Below are 202 nucleotides of genomic sequence, written 5' to 3' on the forward strand. Positions count from 1 at the left end.
CCTCCAGGTCACCGGCCCCTCAGGTGGCTGTTGACTCGGAGTCCAGGACCACTCCGTTAGGGGACAGACCACCTCCAGGTCACCGGCCCCTCAGGTGGCTGTTGACTCGGAGTCCAGGACCACTCCGTTAGGGGACAGACCACCTCCAGGTCACCGGCCCCTGAGGCGGCTGGTGACTCGGCGTCCAGAACCACTCTGCCGG

This window comes from Pollicipes pollicipes, unplaced genomic scaffold, assembly GCF_011947565.3.
Source record: "Pollicipes pollicipes isolate AB1234 unplaced genomic scaffold, Ppol_2.1 Scaffold_7231;HRSCAF=8579_pilon_pilon_pilon, whole genome shotgun sequence".
NCBI lineage: Eukaryota > Metazoa > Arthropoda > Thecostraca > Pollicipedomorpha > Pollicipedidae > Pollicipes > Pollicipes pollicipes.